We start from the raw sequence: 16529 nt of genomic DNA, 5'->3' as shown, positions 1-16529 counted from the left end.
TGTCATGCAGTATAGCCTTTTGTCCAATCAGCCCCTCCCACATAATGTTCATTATAATGAGTCCCTGGTCTGGTTCAAGGCTTCTGGCACACCATTGTCACTGGACCCTCACCAAAACTTCTCTCAGATATCCTGCTGTTGTCCCGAGTCACAGAGATCCTGAGGTTATTGCTCTGCAAGACCAGTCCCTTCACACACTCCAGCAGGTCAAAGATGCTAGGGTGGGTCAATGCAAGGCCCAGGATGATGGTTTGGGTGGTAGCTGAGCTGGACACTTGGGGTCACTGGAACCACCCCTTCAGGAAAGGGGAAGAGCCAGCCCTCCTAGGCCCATGACATTGGGGCCAGCTCTCCCACACCTATGGTGAGGGGCAGGGCCAGTGTTCCTGCTGCAGTGTCCAGCAAGGTGCAGGGGCAGCTATCCCAGGGTCAGTGAGGGGGGTGTGGCTCAGCATGAACCTCAGATTTCAACATGCATGGTTCCTATAACTCCTGTGGCATCATGGGCCATGAACAACATTGCAGACCCCAGCTGCAACAGGAACACAGAGTCAGAAATGGCCATCAGCAAGAGCTTGGGTTTGTATGTTACCATGACCCCTGTGGCAGTACAGGGCACCCAGATCAGTATGGTTCTGTTGGAATAAGGCCCTTGGATACCAACATGGTCTCAAGTGGCTATTCAGACCCCTTACATCCACACAGCCCTCAGTGGTAACAGGAGTCATGGATATTAACTCAGATCCTGACTGCTGCTGGACCATAGATCCAGACATGACCCTAGGCAGCAGCCTGGGCTTGGATGACATCATGGTTCCATATGGCAATGCAGGTCTCCCAGATCAGCATGGCCCTGGTGGCAACATGGTCCTCAGACACCAACATAGCCACAGGTAGTGGCCAAGCCCCTGGGTATCCATGTGGTCTTTGGTATTGCCATGGACAATGAACATCAACATAGACCCCGGCTGTAGTAGGATCACAAACATAGACATGGTCCTTGGTAGTAGCCCAGGCTGGAGTGTCTGGCAGACTTTTTGATGAAGCAGGAACCTTGATGGACCATCCTGTCCCTTGGCAAGTTCAGTTGTCACTTTCCTTTGTAACCTGCTTGTCCAGTTTGGACAGTGTACTGTCAAGCAGTTCAGGTAAGAGCAATTTCTTGTCCAAATGGCTATCATTTGCCACATGCATGTCAAACTCCATAATGAATTTCTTTGATTCCTATCATCCTCTCTGACATAATTGGTGCTTCCAGGAGATGTGTCTCATTGTTACGAAGAACCCTAAACTAACAAATCATTTTAAATGCCATATTCTGTATCTCTTTGAAAGGTTTTGAAGAAGGCCTATCTATCTAAAATATACCTCTGTATATCTAGAAAACCTAACTAATATGACTATAAGTTTGACTATTATAGATGGCTATCTATTAATCTGTATTTTTAAGTATATATTACATTTTAAATGAACTGTATAAACATAATACTAAAGAAGAGTAGAAATATGCATATAATAAAATTGACCTTAAATTTGTACCAAAATCCATACCAATGCAAAGTATTCATTTCTATATCATACTCTATTTTTTCTTTAGAAAGAGACTGAGCATTTATAATCAACCCCATTTAAATGAAAACAGTAGGATGATGGTCTGAGAACTGATCATCATCTTGCATCATTGAATCCTGCACCTTGAAGGGCAGAAGTCATAGCAGTTATTTTCCTTTAGTGTGTGAGTGTTCCCTAAATAAATATTTGTTGTTCTTTTACTCAGGCATTCGTGGACTGCCTGAGTCCACCCTTCACCAGCTTGTTTTTTTTTTCCAAAGTAGCAAGGAAAATTTATTCCAAAGCAAAACTATAGTACTGATCAGAAACATTGTCAAGAATGATATCTAGCGGACCAGGAAACCAGAGGAGGCAGGGAGTCCAGGGAAGCAGCTGTTCCTGCTGCAGCATCAGGGGCAGCATCAGGTAAACAGGCCGGCTTCCCGGCCTGTGTTCCAGTGCCTGCGGATCGCCTGGGAACTGTACAGAGCTTCCAATCCCGATGGGAGCCAAGCACCCCAGACTCCAGGTCTTCTCTCTCACCAACGAGACCAGGAAACCAGAGGAGGCAGGGAGTCCAGGGAAGCAGCTGTTCCTGCTGCAGCATCAGGGGCAGCATCAGGTAAACAGGCCAGCTTCCCGGTCTGTGTTCCAGTGCCTGCGGATCGCCTGGGAACTGCACAGAACTCCCAATCCCAGCAGGAGCCAAGCACCCCAGACTCCAGGTCTTCTCTCCCACCAAACGAGACTGGGAAACCAGAGGAGCCAGGGAGACCAGGGGAGTAGCTGTTCAGGATCAGGTACAACAGGACCCAGCATAGGGTCCAGGGGACCAGGTAGGAGGCTAAGCGTCCCAGATTCCTGTTCTTCTTCTCCACCCACAGGACCAGAACGAGGACAAGGAATAGAAGAACCACCAGATTATTGGACTTGCTAGCACCCACCAAAAGGGAACTCTGGTCCCCAGACCAGTAAGGGGCTCTTTCTGCACCCACTAGAAGAAGAGATGGGAAAGAGACAATACAAAAACACAGTCAGCAACAGAAAAACAAATATGACACCGCCAGATTCTAGAGACTCCACACCAGCAAGACTCCAACATTCCAATGCGAACGAAGCAGAAGAGAATGACCTTAAAACCACTTTCATGAAAATGATAGAGGCCTTAAAAGAGGATATAGGAAAATCCCTCAAAGAAATGGAAGAAAAAACAAACCAAAAAATTAAAGAAATGGAAGAAGAAACAAACCAAAAAGGCAGGAAATGGAAGAAGAAACAAAGCAAAAAATGCAAGAAATGGATCAAAAAGCAAACCAAAACATTCAAGAAAATGGAAGAAAGAACAAACCAAAAAATTCATAAAAGGCAACAAATCGACAAAAAGATAAACCGAAAATTGCAAGAAGCAATGCAAACACTGCAAGGGTTGAAAACTGAAATAGAGACAATAAAAAAAACACAATCTGAAGAAAGGCAAAAAATAGAAAAGCTGGGCAAACAGTCAGGTACTACCGATACAAGCATTACCAACAGAATAGAAGAGATGGAAGAGAGAATATGAAGTGTTGAAGATACACTAGGAGAAATGGATTCATCAACCAAAGGAAACCTTAAGTCCAACAAATCCTTAACACAAAACATCCAGGAAATATGGGACACCATGAAAAGACCAAACCTAAGAATAATAGGTATAGAAGAAGGAGAAGAAATCCACCTCAAAGGGGCAGAAGGCATATTCAACAAAATCATAGAAGAAAACTTTCCCAACCTTAAGAAAGACATGCCAATGAAGGTACAAGAAGCCTACAGAACACCAAATAGAGTGGACCACAAAAAAAAATCCCCTCGCCACATAATAATCAAGACCCCAAACATACAGAATAAAGAAAGAATATTAAGAGCAGCTAAGGAAAAAGGTCAAGTAACATATAAAGGCAGACCTATCAGAATTACACCTGACTTCTCCATGGAAACTCTGAAAGCCAGAAGGTCCTGGATAGATATTCTACCTACACTAAGAGACCATGGATGCCAGCCCAGACTACTATACCCGGCAAAGCTCTCAATCACTATAGACGGAGAAAACAAGATATTCCATTACAAAACTAGATTCAAGCAATATGTGTCCACTAACCCAGCCCTACAGAAAATTTTGGAAGGAAAACTCCAACCCAAGGAAGCTAACTACAATCAGAAAAACATAGGCATTAGAGAATCCCTCTCTACCAATAGCCAAAAGAACAAAGGGGTCAAATTCCACACATAATTCCACCACCACCAACCACTGCAAATCGAAGAAGGATGAGCAATCAATGGTCATTAATATCCCTCAATATTAATGGCCTTAACTTACCCATAAAAAGACACAGACTAGCAGAATGGATTCAAAGACAGAACCCTTCCTTCTGCTGCATACAAGAAACACACCTCACCCTCAAAGACAGACATTACCTGAGAGTTAAAGGTTGGGAAAATTTTTTTTCAATCAAATGGACCCAAGAAACAAGCAGGGGTAGCAATCCTAATATCTAACAAACTAGACTTTAAAATAAAATCAATCAAAAGAGATGAAGGAGTTCATTACATACTCATCACAGGTGAAACCCACCAAGATGAAGTGTCTATCCTGAACATCTATGCCCCCAATACAAAGGCATCCACATTCGTTAAAGAAACATTGTTAGAACTGAAATCTCATCTAAAGCCCCACACAGTTATAGTGGGAGACTGCAACATACCACTCTCACCACTAGACAGGAATACCAGACAGAAACTCAACAAAGAAGCAAAGGGTCTAATAGAAGTAATGACCCAACTGGGATTAGCAGATATCTATAGAACATTTCATCCACATAAAAAAGAATATACCTTCTTCTCACCACCACATGGAACCTTCTCAAAAATCGACCACATACTTGGCAACATATCAAACCTCAGCAGCTACAAAAATTTGGAATAACTCCATGCGTCCTATCAGACCACCATGCTTTAAAATTAGAATTCAACAACAACACAAATTGCAGAAAGCCTACAAACTCATGGAAATTGAATAATGCTGAACTGCACCATCCCTGGGTCAAAGAGGAAATAAAAAAAAAAAGAAATTAAAGACTTCCTCAAATTCAATGAGAATGAAGACACAATATACCCAAACCTATGGGACACTTTGAAAGCAGTGCTACGGGGGGAAGTTCATAGCACTAAGTGCCCACATGAAGAAACTGGAGAATAGTTATACTAGAGAATTAACAGCACAGCTGAAAGCTCTAGAACACAAAGAAGCAAATTCGCCCAGGAGGAGTAGACACCAGGAAATAATCAAATCGAGGGCTGAAATCAATAAAGTAGAAACTAGGAAAACAATACAAAGAATCAATGCAACGAAGAGTTGGTTTTTTGAGAAAATCAACAAGATAGATAAACCTTTGTCCAAACTTACCAAACAGCAGAGTGTGAACACGCAAATTAACAAAATCAGAAATGAAAAGGGGGACATAACAACAGACTCTGAGGAAATCCAGAGAATCATTAGGTCATATTTTGAAAACTTGTACTCCACAAAATTCGAAAATTTAAAGGAAATGGACGACTTCCTGGATAGCTATCACTTGCCAAAACTAAATCAAGACCAGATAAGCAATTTAAATAGACCTATAACCCCTATGGAAATAGAAGCAGTCATCAAAAGTCTCCCAACAAAAAAAAGTCCAGGTCCAGATGGCCTCAGTGCAGAATTCTACCAGAAATTCAAAAACAGCTTATACCAATTCTTCTCAAAGTATTCCACACAATAGAAGCAGAAGGGTCTTTGCCAAACTATTTCTACAAGGCTTCAATAACCTTGATCTCCAAGCCACACAAAGATACAACTAAGAAAGAGAACTTCAGACCAATATCCCTCATGAACATTGATGCAAAAATACTCAATAAAATACTGGCAAATCGGATCCAAGAACACATCAAAACAATCATTCACCACGATTAAGTAGGTTTCATCCTAGGGATGCAGGGATGGTTCAACATACGAAAATCCATCAACGTAATCCACCATATAAACAAGCTGAAAAACAAAAATCACACGATCATCTCACTAGATGCTGAAAAAGCCTTTGACAAAATCCAACACCCCTTCATGATAAAGGTCTTGGAGAGATCTGGGATAACAGGGACATACTTAAACATAATAAAAGCTATATACAGTAAACCAACAGCCAACATCAAACTAAATGGACAGAAACTCAACGCAATTCCTCTAAAATCAGGAACAAAACAAGGCTGTCCACTCTCTCCATACCTTTTCAACATGGTACTTGAAGTTCTAGCTATTGCCATACGACAACAAAGGGGGATCAAGGTGTGGGGAGCCCCCCGCACATTCTCTGTTACAAGATGGTGCTGACACCCGTTGTCAGTTGGAGTAAACAACCTTGGTGCGCATGTGCCTGCTACTTTTCCATCCCTTACTCTCTGCCTCTCCCGTGGTGTCATATGGCCTGACGAGCAGGAGCCAGTCAGGAGATGACACGTCCGAGGTGGGACTGCTGAGCTATATAAGGGTTGGGCTTTTCGCTCCCCAGGTCTCAGCTCTGTAAACTTATGCTCTCCCTCTCAAGATGCATTAAAGCTGTTCGGCAGAAGGATCCTAAGTGTGCTGTGTCGTCGTTCTTGCTGTCGAGACGGTAGCGCGGGACATCAAGGGGATACAAATTGGGAAGGAAGAGGTCAAACTTTCACTGTTTGCAGATGATATGATAGTTTACATCAATGACCCAAAGAATTCTACCAGGGAACTCTTACAGCTGATTAACACCTTCAGCAAAGTGGCAGGATACAAGATAAACTCAAGAAAATCAGTAGCCTACTATATACAGATGATAAAAGGGCTGAAAAAGAAATCAGAGAAACATCACCCTTTACAATTGCCACAAACAACATAAAATACGTTGGGGTAACGCTAACCAAACAAGTGAAAGACCTGTATTGCAAGAACTTTGAATCTTTAAAGAAAGAAATTAAAGAAGCCCTCAGAAAATGGAAAGATCTCCCATGCTCTTGGATAGGTAGGATCAATGTAGTAAAATGGCAATCCTGCCTAAAGCAATCTACAGATTCAATGCAATCCCCATTAAAATGCCAGCACAATTCTTCACAGACCTTGAAAGAACAATAATCAATTTTGTATGGAAAAACAAAAGACCCAGGATAGCCAAAACAACCCTGTTCAACAAGGCAATGTCCGGAGACATCACCATCCCTGACCTCAAGCTCTATTATAGAGCTATAGTCCTGAAAACAGCTTGGTATTGGCACAAAAAAAGACAGGTAGTCCAATGGAATCGAGTTGAAAACCCGGATATTAACCCACACACGTACGAACATCTGATCTTTGACAAAGAAGCTAAAAATATACAATGGAATAAAGAAAGCATCTTCAACAAATGGTGCTGGCATAACTGGAGGCTGGCATGTAGAAGAATGCGGATCGATCCATGTTTATCGCCATGCACAAAACTTAAGTCCAAATGGATCAAAGAACTCAACATAAATCCAGCCACACTGAAATACTTAGAAGAGAAAGTGGGTGGTACCCTTGAACGAATTGGTACAGGAGACAGCTTCCTGAACATAACACCACTAGCACAGACAGTGAGATCAACAATTAATAAATGGGACCTCCTGAAACTGAGAAGCTTCTGTAAGGCAAAGGACACAGTCAGCAAGACAAAATGGCAGCCCACAGAATGGAAAAAAATTTCACTAATCCCACATCTTACAGAGGGTTGATCTCCAAAATTTACAAAGAACTCAAGAAGCAAGTCTCCAAAACATCTAAGGACCCAATTAAAAAGTGGGCTGCAGAACTAAATAGAGAGTTTTCAATAGAGGAGTCTAAAATGGCTGAGAGGCACTTGAGAAAGTGCTCAACATCCTTAGCCATCCGGGAAATGCAAATCAAAACAACTCTGAGATACCATCTCACTCCTGTCAGAATGGCTAAAATCAAAAACACCAATGACAATTTATGCTGGAGAGGATGTGGTGAAAGGGGGACACTCCTCCATTGCTGGTGGGAGTGCCAACTGGTTCAGCCACTTTGGAAATCAGTATGGAGATTCCTCAGAAAAATGGGACTAAACCTACCACAAGACCCAGCAACTCCACTCTTAGGCATATATCCAAAAGATGCCCATTCATACAACAAAGATGTCTGCTCCACTATGTTCATAGCAGCATTATTTGTAATAGCCAGAACTTGGAAGCAACCTAGATGTCCCTCACCTGAAGAGTGGATAGAGAAAATGTGGGACATTTACACAATGGAGTACTATTCAGCAGAAAAAAACAATGGAATCCTGAGATTCACAGGCAAATGGATGCCACTAGAAGAAACCATCCTGAGTGAGGTAACCCAGTCACAAAAAGAGAAACATGGCATGTACTCTCTCATATATGGATTTTAGACATAGATCTGGGGAGTGCCAGCTTACAATCCTATGGCCAGAGAGTCTGGGAAACAGAAACTTCATTTAGTGGCTGATCGAAGAAGAGGCAGACTCCCTCGGTTAAGTACTGAGCTGAACTCAAGAAAGCCAGTAACAGAGAGGGAGGACTGATGATCAAAGGGATTAAGACTGGGCTGGTTTAACCCCCAGAAACAGCTGACCAGACAAAGGTTAACTCTTGAATCCCAGGCATCAGCCTGGGAATCCAGCATGGGACTGATCAAGACCCCCTGAATGTGAGTGTCAGTGAGGAGGCCTAGGGAATCTATTGAGCCTTGGGCAGCAGATCAGTACCCATCCCGAGTATACACATGGACCTTGGACTCCCATCCAACAATGTGAGTTGCACTCTTACCCTGAACTCTTGGGGAAGGGTCTAGGCCCTGCCCTATATGAAATGACACACTATGGACACCCCCATGGAGGGCCTCACCCTCCCTGGGGAAATGAGGGGATAATGGGGGGGTTGGGGGGAGGGCACGGGAGGAGGGGAGGGAAAGGGAGAGGGACCTGGAACTGACTTGTGAAGCAACCTTATTTCTTATCTAAATTTAAACTGAAAAATAAATAAAAAAATCAATAACGATAAAAAGAATGATATCTAGCTAGTTGAGTAAGAGATTATACAAAGGCTGAAGATTATTGCATAGGTCTAAAAGAAGGAGGACTTTTGTTGATGAAAGGTATGGTATGGGCAGTTCTGTGTTTTGATGGACAGGTTTGGATTATATGAGCTTTTGCTTTTTCTGTGTATGTCTTTTCCATAATGTGTCTGATGTTAATTATGTACATACCCAATTAGTCATAGGCTTAAGATAGTAAATAGGGGATTGTGCTTTAAAATTTATCTGGAAGACACAGCTTACCTTCTTGTGCATGTGTCCAAAACTAGTATAGATTGGACTGGGCCCCTTACTCTTATAATCAAACATGTCTAGAATACATTTGAATAGGAACTGCCCACAAAGGGGGTGTTTTGACAGTTTTAGGGGAAAGAGGATCTTCTTCCACTGTCCAGAGTTGGGGGGGTCCTAGATTGGTAGATGCATTGTTAGGAGAGGTGTATTATTAAACCAATCACAGTGACATATATTCACACAGTAAAAAGGAATATTCCACAGCAATGTCATTCCTCAGTCACTGTCCTACTTTTTTTTTTAGACATGGTCTCACTGACCTGGAACTTGCCAAGTAGGCTAGGTTGGCTGGTTAGTAAGCTACAGTGATCCACCTGTCTTCAATTCCTGAGAGCTGGGATTACAAGTGTGTGCCATGTATATACCCTACATTTTAAAATTTAGACTGAATTCAGGTCCTGTGCTTTCAGGGCAAGTGCTCATCTGATTGAGCTGTCTGTCAAGCCTGGGATCTTGTTCCTATGAATGGGTTTGACTTAAATTTGAAGCCACATCTGAGCACTTTGCATTATAGTTTTAGACTCAAACAGAACACCAAAGTATACACTAAGTCAGGTCGAGAAAATAGACATTTTTTTGTAGAGGAAAAGAAATTCATCTTTTCTTGGAAATAATATCAAACAATTCACATCTACATCTTATCTACCATATAATATCTACTTATGGTTTTAGTTTCAGGACCAGACTACCCTGATAACATGAATTTGGATTATTTTCTATTTTTCTATCCTCAAGAAAACATTTAGAATGGTTTTACTATCCTGCTTATTAAGTTCTTGGTAGAGGTTCCTTCTAAAACTCTAAGTATCTAATCTATTCTTTGTGAAGACAGTGATTTCAAGACTACTCCAGCTTTCTAGAAAATAGACATTTTTAAATAGACATTTATATGTAGTAGAATTGCTTGTTCCTGTGTGGGATATCTGGGAGAAACAGGAAATCTCTAACAATGGTTGTCTCTGTGGAGTTGGACCAGGACACAGTGAATATGTGGGAAGGAGTCTTTTCATTTAATATCAATTTAGGCTATTTGAATTTTTTCTTTTACCATGTTAAAGTATAATTTAAAGAATCTCTAAAAATAGTTCCACATTATTAAAGTATGATCGACATAAAAGGTTGTACATACTATTATACAGTTTGCTTAATTTAGAAACAACAAAATAAAGAGAAATCCTGTCTCGAAAAACCAAAAAAAAAAAAAAAAAGAAAAGACATAAGTATATCTTTGTGAAACCATTACCATAATCCATGCTGTAAACATATTGGTGACCTCACAAAACTTTCCTTCTTTATCATGCTTTGTGTAGTAGGAACACTTAAGATAAGATATGGCCTTTTAGTAAAAGTTAAAGGATATGATACGGTACTATTGACTGCAGGCACTATTTGCCACAGATGGTCTCTTGGACTTATTCAAGGTGAGATTTACAGTTACATTAAAAACCATTCTCTCACTTCTAGCTTGCTGTCTACTGATGTGACAAAGACCCTTATATAAAGCATCTTGTGGATGAAAGGGTTTATACAGTTCCATGCCACAGTCCCTCGTCGAAGATTAGTTAGGATAGAGACTCAAGCATGAATCTAGAGGCAGGAAGTGAAGCAGAGGCATGAAACATACCTTATGGACTGTTCAGTTTGCTTTCATATACAACCCAAGATTACCAACTCTCCATGGTACCACCCACAGTGGGCTGGGCCTGTCTGCATCAGTCATTAGTCAAGAAAATACACCACAGATTAGCTCTAGCTAATGAAGAGACTATTGGTTTTCTCGATGCCCTTGTTAAAAATTAGTTCTATCTTTGCATCCATTCCTGGGCTCCTTATTCTGTTTCATTGTTGTTTCTGTTTTTATGCCAGTATAATATTCTATTGATTACTAGTTGATTAGCTGTGAAATACAATTTGAAACAGAGTCTTCTTGTATAGCCCAAGAGTCTTTAAAATTGATTCCTAAAAAGATTTATCTATTTTACTTTTGTCTGCATGTACGTATGTATACCATGTGCATGCCTGGTGTCTGCTGAGGCCAGAAAAGAATGTTAGATCCTCTAGAACTTGAGTGATAGGTAGTTGTCAGCCTCCATGTGGATGCTAGGAACTAAACTTGGGTGTTCTAAAAGAGCAACATGTGCCTTTAACCACTCAGCCATTTCTCCAGCCCTAGTGCTTCAAACATGTAACCTCTTTTCTCAGCCTCTTGAGTGTTGGTATTGCAGGAACATACATCATGCCCAGATTGCAATGCCACTTTAAATCAGGGAGTGTGCTACTTCCAAATCTCTCAATATTGATTTACCTACTTAGCTATTTTTTTTTATTTGTGGTACCATTTGGATTTTGTCTTTATTTCTGTGGAGAGTACTATTGAGATTTTGTTATGTTATATATTATGTTGAATCTCTGTGTTGTTTTTCACAGTATGGGTGTTTTAGCAATATTCTCTTGATCCATGAATATAGGCTATCTTTCTGTATACTCATATCTTATTAGTTTCATATATATATATTTGGTTTTATGAGACAGGGTTTCTCTGTATTGTTTTGGAGGCTGTCGGTCCAGCCTGGCCTCGAACTCACAGAGATCCACCTGCCTCTGCCTCCTGAGTGCTGGGATTAAAGGCATGCGCCACCACTGCCCGGCTATCAGTTTCTTATATTGATTCTTTATAATTCTTAGATTATACATCTTTTACTTCTTTAGTTACATTTGTTTCTATGTTTTGATACTATTGTGACTTTTTTCCAGCTAGGTTATTATTTGTGTATAGGAGTTGCTGAGTTTTGTGTGATTTTGTATCTTTTGTCTTTGTATTTTTGATAAATTCACTTATTAGTTGTGATAATTATGTTTGAATGTGCGTGTAATGTTTTTCACATGTGAAATCATGTCATCTAGAAGTGCAGTGACTTTACTTAGTTCTTTTTTATTTATATTTTCTTTGTCTCTTATTTATTTTTATATCTGCTTAATTTTCTAGTACTTTCAATAAGATGTTGAATAGAAGTGGTCCAAAGAGACATCCTGCGTTATGCTAGATCTTAATGGAAAATCTTCCAGCTATTTCTTGTTGATTATGATATTTGTAGGGGATTTTCTATAAAAGATCCTTATTATGTTGAGGAATTTCCTTCTATACCCAAACTATTCTTAAAATCAAGGATATTGAACTTTCTCAAATTCTGGTTCTGTTTTTTTTGAAGAATTTAAATAGCTTTGGGCTCACAAGATGGCTCAGAGAGTAAAACTGCTTGCTGTGTGGGCCTGATGATCAGAGTTTGGTCTCTGGTCCCACATTGGGAAGAGAGAACCCATTCCCTAATATTGTCTTCTGACTGCCATATTTGACTATGGTATGTGTGCATTTATACCTGCGCATTTGTGTGTGTAAACACACACACACACACACACACACACACAGGCAGTAATTCTTCAGTTGTTTGGTAGAAATCAGTTGTTGAATCATCTGATCTTGAGATTTCTTTGTTGGAAGATTTTCAGTTACCTTTTCAGTATCTTTCAGGTGTCTAAATTTTTTCATGATTCAATCCTAGCAAGTTATGTTTTTTTTCTCTTCCAGGAAGTTACCCATTTCCTTTATGTTACACAATTTTTGGAAATCATATATAATAGTGATATAATATTTATCACTTTAATTTCTGATAGTTTTATTGTAGTCTCCACTTTTTTTTATTCATTCGGAGTTTTTTTTTAGTTAGGTTAGAAGTTAATTAATTTTCTTTCTTCAAAAAGCCAAATTTAGTTTTATTGAGTTTTCTATCTTACAGTTTTTCTATCCTCTATGTGTAGAGTATAGTCTTTTCCTTGCCAGCCGCCTAGGCCCTGCCATAGTTGCAGTCCCCAAATAACACACAAGACACTGTATTAATTATGAAGCTGTTGGCTGTTTGCTCTGTTTCTTACTGGCTAGCTCTGACTTAAGTATTTAACCCATCATTGTTAATCTAAGTATTTCTATTATGGGAGAAAAGGGTCGGGACCTCTTACTCCTTTGGTGGGCTACTCTGCCTCTCTTTCCCAGAATCCTCCTTGACTCCTAGTCACACCTATCTTGCTTCCCTACTGGCCAACAGTGCATTATTCAACAACCAATAAGAGACAGATTTACAGAACGGCATCTCCCATCATCTATATATTTTTATCTCTGATACTTCTTATCTGCTAACTTTATGTTTATCCTGGTGTTTTTCTAACTACTGCAGCATATCTTAGCTTTGGTGGTTGTGGGATCTTTTAAGAGTTCTAGAGACTGAACCATTGCATATTGCTAGGCAAGCACTGTGCTACTGAGACACACATTTATTGCTGTAACATACATTGTCAGGACTGCTTCTGTCATATCTTACAAGTTGTGGTAAGTCATGTCTATATTGTCATTTGTCACAACACGTGTCCTGGTACAGGTTTTTATTTGTGTGTTCATTTTGAGACAAGGTCTCACTCATTCAGCCAGACTGGCCTCCAGCTCACAAGGATCTTCTCCTTCAGGCTTTTGTGCTATGAAATCTTTTCACATTTCTCTTTTGATTCCATTGCTGACTTGTTATTAAGAAATTCTTTAAAATTATATTTTCAGCAAGTAGACAAAATATGGGAAGGAATATTATAGTTATATAATAGTTTAAGACAAGTTGTGACATATAAAACCAATGACCTTTTACTACTTTCTGATCTCATATTCTTCCTCCCTTCCAAGGCAATCCCTATTCTAAGTTGGAAATGATCATTTCCATGCAATATTGTATATTTATGTTATAATTAATAAGTAATATATTTACTGTTTGTATGCTTCTTAAATGTTATGCAAATAGAATTATGATGTATCAATATGTAGCCTCACTTTTCCCAGTATGTTTTATCATTTAATAAGTTGAGAGTTTATTGATTACAAGTGTTAAATGGTAGTCTGGTATAGGTCATACATCGCATTCCTTATTTTGTTGATGGACAGTTAGATTGTACTTGTTATTCCATTTTCAGTAGCAACAAATGTCCTTGTACATTAATTGTGTATGTGTGTGTTTGTGTGCATGCAAAAAAGTGCTTGTGGGTACACACATGTATGTGTGCTTTCATGTATGTGTACATATGTATGTGAAGGCCAGAGGTCAACCTCAGTTGTCTCTCTGCAGGTGTGTCTACCTTGGTTTTTGAGACAGGGTTCCTCATTGTCCTGGAACTTGCCAAATGTGCTAGGCTGGCCGGGCAGCATACTCTAGGTATTTGACTGTTTCTTCCCAACACCGAGATCACAAATGTGCACCACCATACCAAGCTGCCTTGTTTCTTATTTATTTAATTAATTTTTTACTTCAGCTCTGGTGTGATGGGGTTACCCTTCTGTGTATATGTTTATCTTATTGGTTGTTGAATAAGACACTGTGTGGCTAGTGGTCAGGCAGGAAGGATAGGCGGGTCTACAAGAGGAGGAGAATTCCAGGAAGTGTCTTGATTCCAGACAGAAGTCTTCATGAGAGCCGGGGAAGAGAGGACACATGAGGCATTCTCCAGTAAGCCAAGACCATGTAGAAATACATAGATTAGTAGTTATGGGGTAGTAATTATGACAGAGCTAGCCAATAAGAAGCCCAAGCCACCAGCCAACAGTTTCATAATTAATATAGTGTCTGTGTATTTATTTGGGGCTGATGCACTGTGGGACCAGACTGGTAGGAAAGAGTGCTCATTACACTGGTGATCAAACCCATGTAATTTAAAAAGTTTTTGAGTTAACAAGATGGGTCAGTGTGTAAAAAGAATCACTTCACCAGCCCAGCATCCCACCAGTCCCATATCTTGACTCTTATTGTATCCTTCTTCCTTCATGTCATTTCTGGAAACAAGGCCGATCATGATAAAAACAAAAACAAAAACAAAAACAAAATAAGACACCCTGTTTTATAATCTTTCATTGTCACTAACAGATGTTGATTTGGAGCACATGATTTTTATCCACATGAATATGAATTCTGTTGTTGCAGTGCTCTTTATCGAAACTTTTTTTTCTGTTGCTAAACTATCCTTGTGTTCCTGAGATAAACCTTGTTCCTGCTTGGTTTTAGCACCAGGGTCATGAGACTCTATTGTGATTTGGGGAATATTTTAAAAATGTATTTGAATAATCAGTTTTAAACTCATCTGGGCCTGGAGGAGAAATGTATTATACAGGAAAGAAAGATCTGACAGGAAAACACATCTCTACTTCTTTTGACACTGGCAACTGCTCTGTCTTCTCTTTTCCTTGTCTCTTCCTTTCACAATTTCTTGAAGCTTGGCTTCCTAACCTCAAGGTTTCATTCCATTAACACATTTGCTCAAAATTTTAACTACCTCTCTTACTAATATAGTTGTATTCCACATGTTTCAAAAGAGGTTTACTAGTTTTATTCGCGCATCTGCCTACATGAGTTTATGTGTATCACAGGTGTGCAGGTGTCATGAAGATCAGAGGGCATCAAACCCATTGGAATTAGAGTTAAAGGTAGTTGTGAGCCACCTGATGCGGGTACTGGGGCCAAACATAGGTTCCGTGCAAGAGCCCCAAGTGCTCTGAGACACTGTGTGCACCATCTTTCCCCTTCCCTCTGTAAGATTTTTTTTTTTTATGAGACAGGGTTTCACTGTATTGTTTCAGAGGCTATCAGTCCAGCCCGGCCTTGAACTCACAGAGATCCGCCTGCCTCTGCCTCCTGAGTGCTGGGATTAAAGGCGTGCGCCACCACCGCCCGGCTCTGTAAGATTTTTATGTAGCAACCTTACTATTCAGTACTAGAAAATTTTCCTGCTTTACTTAAACCATAAATTATAAATGGTTTGTTTTTAAAATCTGAGGTTTTAAAAGATTTTAGAGAAGAAAGTTTCTAACCATTGCTTTATTGAGAGCTATATAACTATGTTCAAGCCTTGGCCTTACTTTGTGATCTAGGATTTGATCAGTTTTTGTGAATGCTCCATTTGTCCTTGAAAACAATGGGCAGCCTCTAAGTATTGGTCTCTGTGTATCTATGTTTGCTATATGATTTATATCACCCGTCACATATTTTTTACTATACAACTAAAAGCTGCCCTAATCATTGGAAGTTATGAAGAAACTAATTTTTATGTTTTATGTTTACGTGTTTATTTATTATGAGGCAATAATTTTAAAGATCTTCATTTGTGAATATTAATGAAGGATGCGATTCCCAAGTGTTCTATTCTGGAATGGGTTTGATCTGGATGACTTGCCAGCACGTGCTTTCTGCTGCACAGTAATCAGGGTGCCATTGTAACGCATGCTCTCTATTTGTGATTTTTGTAACTAAGAATTGCAGCTCTTCTCCATCTGGTCAGACAAAGCAAGGATTATCACATGTTTATGACTGAGAAGTGCGGAGAAGTGGGATGACCAAGGAGTGCCGAGGAGTGAGATGACCGAGAGACTGCTTTGCTTGACCGCTTCAGCAGTAAGAATGCAGATCGTCTCTTTCTGTAGTTTAGGTTTCTACAGAGACATGACCATGTTTCTAGCTTCTGTTATGCTAACCCACAA

At 39.9% G+C, this 16529-nt stretch overlaps 1 protein-coding gene across 4 annotated transcripts in view; it reads right to left on the bottom strand.

Annotated features, from left to right (window-relative positions):
• The window catches only part of Cpa6 (carboxypeptidase A6), a 341877-nt gene that overhangs the window by 68134 nt on the left and 257214 nt on the right, over positions 1–16529 (bottom strand). The window lies entirely within an intron of this gene.

The sequence above is a fragment of the Mesocricetus auratus genome, unplaced genomic scaffold, assembly GCF_017639785.1.
Source record: "Mesocricetus auratus isolate SY011 unplaced genomic scaffold, BCM_Maur_2.0 Super-Scaffold_6730, whole genome shotgun sequence".
In the NCBI taxonomy this organism is placed as follows: Eukaryota; Metazoa; Chordata; class Mammalia; order Rodentia; family Cricetidae; genus Mesocricetus; species Mesocricetus auratus.
This window is presented reverse-complemented; position numbering and strand designations above follow the sequence as displayed.